The sequence below is a fragment of the Berghia stephanieae genome, chromosome 1 (assembly GCF_034508935.2).
Source record: "Berghia stephanieae isolate SIO BIC M18660-M18661 chromosome 1, UCSD_Bste_1.3, whole genome shotgun sequence".
Taxonomy (NCBI): domain Eukaryota; kingdom Metazoa; phylum Mollusca; class Gastropoda; order Nudibranchia; family Aeolidiidae; genus Berghia; species Berghia stephanieae.
This window is the reverse complement of record NC_088360.1, coordinates 3,016,998-3,028,837: the sequence shown is the minus strand read 5'-3', so window position 1 is coordinate 3,028,837 and position 11,840 is coordinate 3,016,998. Positions and strand designations below refer to the sequence as shown.

Sequence of the window (11,840 nt, the reverse complement as noted above, 5' to 3'; positions counted from 1 at the left end):
AGATAACAGTTTAAAATTTAAAAAAAAAAAAAATTCCCTTTTCCATCCCATTGGGGAAATTTTTTCGAGGGTCTATTCCAAGGGAAGACTGGAATAACCCAGGCGTCAGCGGCAATGCAGCGCCGCAAATTGAGCTAGGGCGAGGTATAACCCAGGCGTTAGCCGCAGTGCAGCGCCGCAAATTGAGCTAGGCGAGGTGACTTACTCAACTGATGCCTTTCGGGTACGAAGCATGCTAACTTTCTATTATCCTCTTGAATGATGCTAGTCCGTCAAAGATTACTTTCATCAGCGAACTGGTACTCATTTGCACCTGGGTAAAATGAGGTGATTCCAAGAAAGTCATTTTAAGATAAGATCGGAGATCACCATAGAGTCTACGGAATTGACCCTTGAGCAATCTTTGGGTCATTAAAGGATGCACCCAATATTGTTTTCTCTTTCAATTTGTCTTTTTTTTCCCCACGTAGTAAAGCACAGAAATATGCAACCTTTATTTCATCCATTACTAGTAGTAGTAGTAGTAGTAGTAGTAGTAGTAGTAGTAGTAGTAGTAGTAGTAGTAGTAGCAGTAGTAGTAGTAGTAGTAGTTGTAGTAGTAGTAGTAGTAGTGGTAGAAGAGGTGGTAGTGGTAGTGGTGGTGGTGGTAGTAGTAGTAGTAGTAGTAGTAGTAGTAGTAGTAGTAGTAGTAGTAGTAGTAGTAGTAGTAGTAGTAGTAGTAGGTGTTGTTATTGTTGTTGTTGTTGTTGTAGATGTAGTAGCCGTAATAGTAATAGTAGTAGTAGTAGTAGTAGTAGTAGTAGTAGTAGTAGTAGTAGTAGTAGTAGTAGTGGTAGTAGTAGTAGTAGTAGTGGTAGTAGTAGTAGTAGTAGTAGTAGTAGTAGTAGTAGTAGAGTAGTAGTAGTAGTAGTAGTAGTAGTAGTAGTAGTAGTAGTAGTAGTAGTAGTAGTAGTAGTAGTAGTAGTAGTAGTAGTAGCAATAATATTACTCTTGCTATAAGAATATTTCATGATTATATAAATCTTATGTAAACAAATCCCATTGTACAGTGTAAAAAATCATTATCGTCATGTCGTATCTTATGTTGATTCATAAAATGTGAATTATTAGAGTTGTAATTGCCTACAAATACACCTTTGAATCTTGTAAAAAAAAAAAAATGATGCATTCGCGCAGGTGTGTCCTGGAACAGTCCTGTCCTAGTGCGGAACCCATTTTGAATAGAAGTTTTCTCCAGTGGGACAGGACAAATTTGTCCCGGGACAGTTTTGTCCGAGTGCGGAAGGAGTCTTTCATAACGGCTTGGGACACAACGGGACTGTTTTGTCCCATCCCAATAGGTGCGGTAGGTTTCTCTAAATTTTATATGTTACAGATTTGGGACAGGACTGTCCCAGGACAGTCCTGTCCTAGTGCGGTACCCCTGTTAGTGGGTTTTAGTGTTCAGGCTATAGGTTAACAATGGCTACGGCCTTAGTGGGTTTTAGTATCAGGCTGTAGGTTAACAATGGCTACGGTCTTAGTGGGTTTTAGTATCAGGCTGTAGGTTAACAATGGCTATGGTCTTAGTGGGTTTTAGAGTTCAAGTTATGGGTTAACGATGGTTACGTTCTAAGTGGGTTTTAGTGTCAGGCTATGGGTTAACGACAGCGACGAGCAGCCACTGGTGTAAGATAAAGATATGAAAAAAAAAATATGTATCGAACAGTGGCAGACAAATGAAAAGAAAAATACAAAAAATAACTGTTGTCATCCGCGCCCCCCCCCCCCAAAAAAAAAAACACAACAAAAAAACAAAAACGAAAAAACCCCAAACCAATCAGCCTGTCTAGACTGGTGATGGATTGATCCTCAGTGCATGCAAGATGATTCTTTGTGATGTTTTATTTTCTTGTATTTTTCTCTATTGAGCTTTTATACATGCCCAAAGCGCTTTACAAGGGGTTCCTAGCCACAGCACTAAAACAAGTAAGATATTACGCCTTTTAGGCGATTGTAATTGTTCAGACAGAGACAACGTTGTTAACGACCAGGTACTCGTTTTACACATGCGTTTGGTAAGAGAAAGTGCTTTGTCTAAGGACTCAAATATGCGCCGCTCAGAGCGGGACTCGAACCCTGGATCTTCCGATCCGAAGGCGAATGTCATACCACTAGACTACATAGTTGGTGTGTACAATCTTAAAGTTGAAATTAATCTAAATAGAAAAAATAAATCCAGGAATCCAGTGCGAGATGTTTTGAATTGTGTTTTCAAACTTGACACACATTATAGAACTAAGAAAAACCAGCACACTCGACCAAAATAATAGGCTTCAACAGTCGTGACGTCATTTCCCTCGTAATGATGAATAGTAACTTAGTAACTGGTTCTAAATATCGGAACAATGGCGCACGTCCTTATGAAATACTTCTCCGACGAGCATAAAAGTCTATCCAAAGGAGAAAAACATTATAAATCTGATCATATTTTGACTTTATACATTCTGATCACATGACATGTGAACAAGTTCTAGCCAGCATGAAGAATAAAAAGTATCGATTTTCTTTGTTTAGAACCAAGCTGCTCGTTGCTGGGCGGACGTGACGTCAGACTATTGAATCCTATTTCAGCCCTTTTAAAAGAATTCCAAAGTCAGAAGCAACCATTCCTTTGATAAGAAATTGGTGACCATTTAAAAAGCTGATCTCTTTGTAAATATCATACAAAATTGACTCTCGTGGAAATTTTACTTCCCATTTATTATAACGGAGGTCCCGATAACTCAGTTGGTAGGGCACTTACTTCAAACACAAAAGGACCAAAGATCGATCCCGGGTGCAGTCGATATTTTTTTCTGACCTCCCCTCCACCCAGCAGTGAATGGGTAGCTGAGTCTGTTTGACTTGGCGGAAAGTATATTGCGATAGACTACGTCCTATCCAAATGATAACAAGCAATTGTTATCGTCCGTTTCACGCTATAGAAACCGGGCTCCATGGGCCCAATGGCTCTAAAGGACTACTGTATTATTATTATATCGTTCTAATGAATCATAATTGACTATCCACGCCTATGACATTTAATCCAAGTTCCCCATTATCACGGCAATTTGCCTTTTCAGATGAAATAATTTGTGACCCAATAATATTTCAACCAACGTATATTTATTTTCAGGTCTGATAACCCAAATTTTTATGGGCTCGTAGCTGTAATGGAGGTCCCCTCAAACCAAAGCAAAATGTTGTCCATTACAATAATGTTAAATCAAGCCGTTAACTAATGCGTTCGGTAATCAGACCTGCCAATTGATGCACGTTGATTTCAACCCAGTATAATGTCAAATTTTGTCAATATGAATCATATACTAAAAAGTGACTTTTACTAGTCAATAATGAAATTAAAAACGAATTGTTATTCCCTATTGACAGGAAAAACTTTGGTTTATCAACTCAAAAATGTCTCAAAATTTGTAATTATATAACTATTTTCACGTTGAATTCGTTGGACCAAATAGCTTAGTAGAGCAGTCGCTTGACATTCACAGGGACCAATATCAATCTCGAATGCAGCAGTATTTTTTAAAATGCCCCCCCCCCCCCCACCGTCCCGATGTCCACACAGCAGTCGTTGGTTAGCTTGTTCTTTCAGATCTGGCGGAAAACAATTTGCGATAGAATAGCGTCCTTTCCAAAGGATAGCAAGCAATTGCTATTGTACTTTTCACGGTATAGGAACAGGCTCTGTGAATCTATTGGCTCTGAAGGATCTAATCACTTTAAAATTCACTGTCGGGAATCTGGTGGTGCCGACTTAACACCGAATAACACCGTGGGTTACAAATTATAGACTTAATCTTCTGTGCGGCTATGGGTCTTTTGACACTCGCTTTCGGAGCGGAATGGCCTGGGTTCGAATCTCGCTCGGCCAATCGTTGAGTACTTGGAAAAGGCTCTTAACTCATATTCTCTCGCCGTACTTAAGTGTAAAATGAGTACCTGGCCGTTGACAGCGTTGTATCCCTCCGAAAAAAAAGATTGTAATATCGCCTAACAGCTCTCATGTCTCGTTCTACATGTTACGTGTTGCTGTTGTTCAGGGACCCTCCTCTGTAAAGCGCTTTTAGGACGTTTAGTGGATATTGCGCTATATAAAAGCTCAAATTTTTGTTATATATCACAAAGTACTTTTCACCAGATCTAACATGTTTACTTCAGCCTTTGGGACTTTATAAAGGATTTTATTTTTTAAAATTTTCTATTTTATTAAACATGCCTTCAAAATATTTGTTAAATAAAGAACCATATTAACGGTCAAAGCTTATTCTAATATGTCCTTGACCTCAATTTCTTTCGGAGACTGGACATCCACTTCAACTCTGAATGTTTCCTCCAAAGCTTTACCTTTGGTTTCTGGAAGGAGAAGAACAATGAATGCACAAAATATTCCTAAACTTCCCATGACGATGTAGCAGATAAAAAAGTTACCCTCCTCTTTGGGTATCAAAATTGGTGCAATGATGCCTCCTAGTCGAAGTAAGGTCAATCCATAGCTTGTTGCTAATCCTCTCACAACTGTCGGGTAAAGCTCAACCAAGAATAAAACCATTACGTTCCAGAAACCGTTGAGTGTAAGGTTTGCCGCCGTTACAAATACCGCCACTCCTACTATTTTTGAATCATCGGTGGAATATTTTTGAAAACAGGCGGCGGAGAGTAAACACAAAGCAGAGAAGGTAACAAAGATAAAACAAGCTTTTTGTCTTCCCAAAACATTTGGTGCAAACATGAGGACGCAATCAAAAACAAGTCCAACTGCATGGAAAGAAATGAAATTCAGATAGAAGTTCCCGCTAAGAGCTTTAATCCAAATCCTAAGGCATAGAAAGTTATACCTATAGAGAGGAATGGAGCAGTGACGAGAAAAATATTTCTTCTGTGTTTCTTCCCAAAAAGGACGGCAATATCATGAAAAATATTTCTTTTCCCTCCATGACCATCTGTTTTTTTTACTGTTGTTTCAGAATGTATATGTTCCAACAGATCACGTGATTCGATTGTCTTGCCATTATATCTGGCCATCCTGTTCACAGTCTTTTCAAATTCAGTCTTTTTATTTTTTACCTCAAGCCATCGAAGACTCTCCGGCACCCAGAAGAATGGAAGAAATCCGATTGCAGCGAGAATGGCGGCTGTGATGTGAATTTGATGCCAATCTTTTAGTATAAGGAAAATTACCCCAGATAATATAGCACACAGTGGATACCACGGCATAACAGCCAAGATTCCTCTCCACTTTCGTGTAACAAATTCCGTACCGTAAACACTAAGAATTGTCGAACTAAATGCTATCGACATTCCGAGAAAAAAACGAATAGCAGCAAACATTTGCCAAGTTGAGGAAAAAACTCCTAAAATGTTTAAAACAGTCGTAGATACCTGGCTCGAATACATCACTCTTTTTCTCCCAAAAGCATCTGCCATAAACCCAGAAACAGCCGACCCAATCATAAATCCCGCCATTTGCAATGATATGAAAAGGGAAGCAATCCACGTTTTGTCACATAAAAGACCCCATTCTGTGACTACTGTTGACGATTCAGGGTTAAATTCAATGTTGCTGCATGAATCAAACAAAGGGCAGTTTTCCTTTATGTATCCAACTTGGTCAGTGGAATTGTTTCTATTTCCTGACATAGACTCGTTGAAACTTGTCATTTGATCACGTGAATTTGATAAGGCCGTATCATTGCTGTCCAAGCTGTTAGTGAAGATTGTGTTGTTGTGGTCAAGGCATCTCCATCCCGGATTATAGATCCCAAAGGCCATAAAAACAGTAGATAAAATGGAACCGACCCTGGTGACAAAAAACACAGAAACTATGAAAAGCACTTGAAAAGGGCCACAACCAACCATGTCCTGAATGATATGCTCCGATTTTCCTGTGGAAGAAAATGGTTTTAATGACACATGGGTTACTTTACTTCTTTCATTTTGAAATAAAACATATCAAATATAATTGACTCAAATTCCATTTATTCATCCCCAAGGAGGCATTTGTCTTTAGAGTATTTTCTAAGGGAAGACTGGAATACTCCAGGCGTCAGCTGCAATGCAGCGCCGCAAAGTGATCTAGGGCGAAGTGACTTGCCCAAGGCCGTACAGCGCTTCGGGTAGTCGAACTATGTATCTCTCAGGTACCTCCTGCTGTACGGTAGACACCATAGTGATTATAGAGTGTTGCGAAGAATGGTTTTAACTCTCTCCTTACCAGCCATTTTCAGGATTTCCCCAAAACGTCAAACCCAACTAACACAAAAATACATTTTTATCATTCAAACACAATAGCAGTAAAGTTCTTGACATACATAATATCTTAAGCAGAACATGCTCTTACAACACACTGTTCATTTTCTTTAAATTTTATGATGTACAAAAGAAGTTTGAAAAAGAAAAATGTGACGATTTTCCAATAGTCGTAAGGCGATGGTTAATGACAAGAAAGCAATATCAAGCCAAGTAATGAAGCATTTGTGCGGCTATGTGGTCTAGTGGTATGACACTCGTTTTCGGATCGGAAGGTCATGGGTTCGAGCCTCGCTCGGCGCATAGTTGAGTCCTTGGAAAAGTCTCTTTACTCACATTCTCCCAACATACTCAGATGTAAAATGGGTACCTGGCCTTTAACAGCGTTGTCTCTGTCGGAAATAAAATTGTAATATCGCCTAACAGGCGTCATGTCTCGTCCTATATGTTAAGTGTTGCTTTTGGCCAGGGACCCTTTGTAAAAAGCTCTTTGAGCACGATTAGTGGATATTGCGTTATATAAAAGCTCATTATAAAAATTAGAATGGCAGAAGATATCATTATAGAAGTCCCAGGTGTGAGAGTCTTTTTTTCCAAGACGATGGTGATTTCAATCGATCGATATTAAAAGGACGAGTAGTCAAAGTTTTAAATAAGAGTTTTTCCAGGGAACGACAGCTAACGGGATAAACAACTTCACATATCCCAAAGACAAGTTGAATCGTACAAAACTATAAAAACATGTTTCTAACTTGAGCTTTTATATAGCGCAATATCCACTAAACGTGCTTGAAGCGCTTTACAAGGGGTCCTTGACCAACAACAACAGTTAAAATGTAGGACGGAACATGACGCCTGTTAGGAGATATGACAATTTTTTTTCGGACAGAGACAACGCTGTTAACGGCCAGGTACTCATTTTACACCTGAGTACCGTGAGAGAATGAGAGTAAAGAGCATTTTCCAACTATGCGCCGAGCGAGGCTCGAACCCAGGAGTTCCCGATACGAAAGCGAGTGCCATACCACTAGACCACATAGCCGCAATTAAATGGGTGAACAAACGAAATATTACGCATAGAAACAAAAAATGTCAACACATTAAATAATTATTTAAAAATTAAAAAAGAAGAATGAATGTTTATATTAATTATAAACAATAAACGTACCCGTCATTTGCCTCTCTTCACAACGTTATCGGTTTATCCTTAACAACTTACACAGTTAAAATGAATTCCTCTATACTAAGATTACATCGGATTGACATTGCTAATCAGCACTTTCGAATCATGTCACGGAGTGGCCTCATTAATTTATGAAGTTAAAAATGATTATATAGCGTGATATCAGCCTAAGTGAAGATAATTGTAATCTGATATCCGAGTGAAAATACGTCCCACCGTAATTTGTTGTCCATGTTGACTCCTAGATATTTGTATTCTACTACCTGTTCTACATTTTTATTTTTAATAGTAATATGGTCTTTTGTATTCTTATCTTTTCTAAAGTCTATGATTAATTCTTTGGTCTTACTAACATTCAATTCAAGGTGGTTATTGTCGCACCAGGAAACAAATTTATTTATTTCTTTCTTATAATGTATTTCGTTAATATTAGTAATTCGTCCTTGTAGAGTTGTATCGTCAGCAAATTTTAAAAGGGGTATGTTTAAATCTGTACTTTTACAGTCGTTTGTATAAAGTATAAAGAGCATGGGAGATATTAAACAGCCCTGCGGAGCACCAGTATTAATAGTTATGTTATTGGAGACATTTCCTTTTACTTGTATATATTGTGTTCTATTTGTAAGGAAGTCTAGCACCCAGGAGATGATATAAGGATTAATTTTAAAAGTAGAAAGTTTATGAGCAAGGAGGTGGGGCTGAATTGTATTAAATGCGGATAAAAAACCAACAAAAAGAATTCTGCAGTAGCTTTTAGGCGTGTCTAAATGTTTGTAGATATTATTTGTAAAAACTAGGATGGCATCTTCTACACTGCGTTTACTGGTAGGCAAATTGATAAGGGTCCAAAAGAGGTCAAACATGGTTATTAATTCGTAACAAAATAAGTTTTTCAAAACATTTCATGACAATTGATGTCAGTGCAACAGGTCTCAGATCATATATATATATATATATATATATATATATATATATATATATATATATATATATATATATATATATATATGACCCTTCGCCTCAAAACGGTATTAAGTGGGGTTGGTTAAGATGTTGAAAACTGAATTTATAGCCAGAAATATATGTTGAGTATATGTTGAGTTTGTATGTTTTTTTGGAGGAGAATGGATACCATATTTTAGAGTACTAATGCCAAAAATTTATATTTTTGACCAGTTTAACATTTAATTCGGCTTTTAAGCATATGGTTCGTTCCGACATATTATCTTTTTGAGACGATAGGTCACATATGTATATATATATATATATATATATATATATATATATATATATGTGATATATATAGTTATAAATAAATAAATAAATAAATATATATATATATATATATATATATATATATATATATATATATATATATATATATATATACTTTATACTTCCGGATGGCAATGATGTGAGCTTCTTAGACAAGCGCATACTATCTATTGAGTGCTTTGAAGAAAATAAACCAAAACATATTATCGATGCTATGAGTTTCGGTAAAATACTCACAACACGTCAGATGGCTATAACGTGCCGACGCACAAAACTATGTGGAAATCGTGAACGTTTATAGAAGGAACGAAGTTTACGTCACTCAGTGTTTTGTTATCGTTTTTAGGCTGCCGTTTAAATGATGATTTCTTCCTAAATTACATCGATCAGGCTATAAACGTTACAGTTTACTCACAGTTCTGTGTGTCAGCACGTTATATCCGCCTGGCGGATGTTGTGAGTATTTCATCTAAACGCAGAGCATCGATAAATCATGATGCTTGATAAAGGTAGAGCAAGATAATTGAATAATAACTTTATGTAGGTCTATGTCAATTTAACTTTTTGTTGTCTCATCCACTGCCTGTTAAATATAATCGTCTTTTAATTAATTTGCTCAATTTGAGAACTTTTTTTTTTGTTTTAAATCACGCCTTTCACCTCGGCACCATTAGTCACCGTTGCCTAGGCATTCCCTGAAGTAATGTTATAGATAATCCATCAAAAAAGATGTCTGATGCCAACAGGAATCACCCATGTTGTTCAAAGTGAGCAAATTGGAGGGGTTAACAATCTTGCCCAATGAAGATTTGTTAAAGAATAAAACGAAAGTGCCTGTATGGGGTTCTAACCCCGGACCTTCCGGGTCACAGTACAATACCTGTACCAGTCGACCACTTCGTCTTCCATATATCATATAATATTATATATTATAAATATTGAAGCCCCTAAATACAAAAAAGCGAACCCCAGTCATCACGCTTTCATATGATGATCATCAATACGGCTATATGGTCTAGTGGTATGGCACTCGCTTTCGGATCGGAAGGTCCGGGGTTCGAGCCTCGGTCGGCGCATAGTTGAGTCCTTGGAGAAGGCTCTTTACTCACAATCTCTCATCGCACTCAGGTGTTGAATGAATACCTGGCCGTTAACAGCGTTGTCTCTGTCCGAAAAAATTATAACATTGCCTAACAGGCGTCATACCCGTCCTAAATGTTAAATGTTGCTGCTGGCCAGGGACCCCTTGTAAAGCGCTTTGATCACATTTAGTGGATATTGCTTTTTATAAAAGCTCAATTTTTTGTATTTTTTTCGGATTGCACTTACATGTTATGAATTATTTTCCAATGCGTTGGTTTTGAGAGTGTTTCCCGTACAAGAATGGTATCGTAACAAATAGGGTTATCAGGGAAGGTCTTCTGGCCTTCCATGGTAGGCAGAAGGTCACTGGGTCTTATATCCCTCTTTATCTGTTACCGGAATTGTTTTCTATCTGTGTTTTGGAATAAGATGACTTGGTTTGTTATGGTCCTGGCCTAAGTCTTTGGCGGAGAGCCAAACAGTCGAAAGTGGGGCTATGTGGTCTAGTGGTATGACACTCGCTTTCGGATCGGAAGGTCCTGGGTTCGAGCCTTGGTCTGCACATAGTTGAGTCCTTCGACAAGGTTCTTTACTCACATTATCTCACCGTACTGAGGTGTAAAACGAGTACCTTAACAGCTTTTTTTTCTGTCCCAAAAAAGTGTAATATCGCCTAACAGGCGTCATGTCACGTCCTACATGTTAAGTGTTGCTGTTGGACAGGGGCCACTTGTTAAGTGCTTTGAGCACGATTAGTAGATATTGCGCTATATAAAAGCTCATTTGTGAGCCATCGTCTCAAAACGGTATTTTGTGGGAATGGACCATATGCCTAAAATCCGAATTAAATATTAAACTTGTAAAAAAAAAAAATTGTTGGCTTTAACACCCTTCAATATGGTATCCATTCTCCTCAATAAAGCATACAAACTCAACCCAAGTCTGATATTTCTGGCTAAAAATTCAATTTTTAATATATGAACCAACCCGACTTAATACCGTTTTGAGGCGAAGGGTCACATTAAAAAAATATAGATATTTACTTATTTCCAGGTCCGATAACCCAGGTTGTTTTTGGTTCATTGTGACAATGTAAATGCTATTAAACCAAAGAACAATATTTACCATTACAAGAGTCTCAATTCAAGCCCATAATCTTATTCAGTTATCAGATCTGCAAAAATGTGCACGTCAATTGATATATTCGTAATCAGCCTGTAATGATTGATATGTGTTGCTTACTTGATAACAACAATATTGTTTCACAAGGCTGTTTGCGCTCATTATACTACGGGTATATTAAATCTATTCCTATAGGGAATGAGATTAGCGGAAGAGTAGCGCCCCTTGATTGGACGTCACCTTACAGAGAGAACGTCAATTGGGTTTTGAAGTGTCTCAAGCCGCTTTTACCGGAAGCGGGGACGAGAGACGCATGCGCACGACCAACATGACGTTCTCTCTCTAATAGCTTTTCCGCCGGTGACGTCACATACTATTGGTGACGTCCAATCAAGGGACGCTACTCTTCCGCTAATCTCATTCCCAATAAGGTCCTGCTAGCTTCCTGGGAAGACCGTTGCGTCTCTATCTATCTTCTAGGCAATACTGGAATTGACCACACTTACTTATTTACTTACTTACTTATCCGAACCAGCGACCACCTGAGCTCTAGCACTTCGGTCTTGTGCCATGACGTCTTTTGTAGTTGTTCCAGTGTGTTACTGATGCTTGGATTTGGTGGGAGGAATGTGCATCTCAGGTCTTCAAGAGGTTGACATTCAAGCAAGTGGTGTGGTTACTGTTTCATTGGGGTGTTGACAAAAGGGGCAGGGAAGGGAATGTGTCTTTTGTAATTTTTCTTAAATGACTGACTGGAATTGACCCGATATGGGAGTAACCGGTCTTTGACATCACTTCTAGAGTTGGAAAATATTTGACGTCCCTTAGGTGTGAGCGGTCTAAACTGATTTCAAAGTGTGCATTTTCACAAACCACTTGTTTAACATTCAAC

At 38.1% G+C, this 11,840-nt stretch overlaps 1 pseudogene across 1 annotated transcript; it reads right to left on the bottom strand.

The window, feature by feature from the left end:
* Positions 1-4,201: 4,201 nt before the first annotated feature.
* LOC144963223 (solute carrier family 22 member 10-like) lies at positions 4,202-7,543 on the bottom strand (annotated as a pseudogene). Its single transcript, XR_013643581.1, has 2 exons — positions 7,454-7,543; positions 4,202-5,921 (listed from the first exon to the last, which is right to left on the bottom strand). The product of XR_013643581.1 is annotated as a solute carrier family 22 member 10-like (transcript).
* Positions 7,544-11,840: the final 4,297 nt, after the last annotated feature.